This window comes from Morone saxatilis, unplaced genomic scaffold (genome assembly GCF_004916995.1).
Source record: "Morone saxatilis isolate NCDOM2014 unplaced genomic scaffold, NCSU_SB_2.0 Contig23, whole genome shotgun sequence".
In the NCBI taxonomy this organism is placed as follows: domain Eukaryota; kingdom Metazoa; phylum Chordata; class Actinopteri; family Moronidae; genus Morone; species Morone saxatilis.
In genome coordinates, this window is record NW_023339796.1 from 9063152 (window position 1) to 9065244 (window position 2093).

A 2093-nucleotide genomic window follows, 5' to 3' on the forward strand; every position below is an offset into this window, starting at 1 on the left:
AAACACAACCACACAGTTATATGCACAAATTGATCAATGGGCGTGGACAATCAGTGGGGCCCGACTCGGTTTGTTTGAGAAAAAGATCATTTCTGAACCGCACAAGTCAGCATTCTCTGCAGCAATTGCCGCCATCTGTCTGTTGACTGCACTGCGTGTTGCGTTTTGGCCATAACCCCATTAAATTTGCCATCTAAGTGGTGTTTAGGCGTACAGCGCAGTAGCCTGTGCATGTTTTGATGAAAACTCTGGAGGCGCAAGGTTTGGAGGAATAATCAGGCTTGGCCATTTGGACTGAGGATTTAAAATCTCTAACGTGTTTTGAACTCAGAATCAGAAATCAAAATGATGTTTATTGCCAAGTAATTCTTTACACCTTACGAAAGAATGTGGCCTGGTGCAATTGGTTGCATTAAAATATACAATACAATATACAAATAGAAATCACAAGAAACCAACACAGAAAAATAAAGTACTTTTCAAATATAAAATAGATTAAAATAAGAAAGATAAGAAAAGAAAAACTGGTGCAGAAGATGGGGGTGCATTAAATGTAATGCATACGTGTATAAAACAGGGTGGTGTATAAGAGTCAGGTGACAAAGGGGTACCGGGCCCTTGTTAATAAAGCCAGGCCAGCTGCAGATGGGAAGAAACTGTTTTTGTGGCGAGAGGTTTTGGTCCTGATGGACCGCAGCCTCCTGCCAGAGGGAAGTATCTCAAAGAGTCACATTTAAAATAAGATTTTAAATTCCTAAAAAGTCCCAAAATAATGTTTGAAAAGTTAAAATGAAGCACAAATGCAGCCCAGACAAAATGTGTGGCCCTGGGAGAACAAGACAAAATTCCTGGGCCCCCATTGACTGGGCCTTTGTTGACCCCCGTTATCCTGTTGCCATGTTCAAGTACAGTGCAAGCAGCCCACAGCAGCTTCTTCATACTAGACCCAGAAAAACAACCAACCTGCAGGAAAAAAATCAGGTTTTCTGTGTGCTAATATATGTTCATATGAAAAAGACAAATTTATTTTAGATTAGACACCATGGGAGCACAATTTAAACTAATCCTTAAAACTAGACTGAGGCCACAAGACTGCACAAAACCACATGATTGGGTATCCAATCCAAGACCAGTTTGACTGAATTCAGTAGAGAAAATGGCAACGGTGAATTGGAATTAACCAAATGAGCACAAACTGACTGACAGTGAACTTCTACTGGGGCCTCAAAGCAGGGCAGTTGGCTGCTTTGCCTAATTGATAATCCAACCATACTCCTGACGACCTCTCAGCCCCATTTTACAAAGATGCTCTTCTTCCTGCCTCAATGTCTTGTAATTAACTGACATGTTCATAATCACAATCACGCTCTGACTTTCACAGGAAATAATATTGGTAGCTGCTACCAGAGGAAGACATTTGGCTCAGTAGCTCACAGCCATGTTCTAACAATCGATTTGCACACCTTCAGCCAGAGAACAGGGAATTAATCAGTAACATCTGCACAAGATCTGAATGAAATGAAAACCTGCAGAGTGACAGCTCGATAGCACTACTAATCTAATGTAATGTGCCTCTTTATCTCGGGTAAATTTACTTTTCTAATCCCACTGACTTTTCCAGAAGTGAGCTGAGCTTTGTCAAATGTACCAATATTATTTAGTTTTATTACATTGTTTTTACATGGTTACAAAAATAATATAGTATAGTATAATAGTTATTTCAGGTCAGTAAGACATCATTGCCAGAGTTGTCACAATAGAGTATATATCTTGTCCTCTAATTCATAAACCTGCTGAGTGGAGACATTATAAAGTTGTGTAATTCAGATGTTACTAATCTGACCATCTGATCATTTCAGTATATTAGTTAATTATTAGTGAACCTTGTGATACCAAATATAGTTGTAACAACTAAAGTTAGCATTAAAAAAGATGGTAATAATCAGCATGTGTATAAAATTAATTCCCTATATAATGGGAAACTTGCAGCCAAATCTTATTGTTGCAAATGTCAGACAAAAATTATAAGTTGCAAAAGAGGCTCTCCTCCAACCCCCAACACCACCAGTCCTGTACAGAATACATCACATACA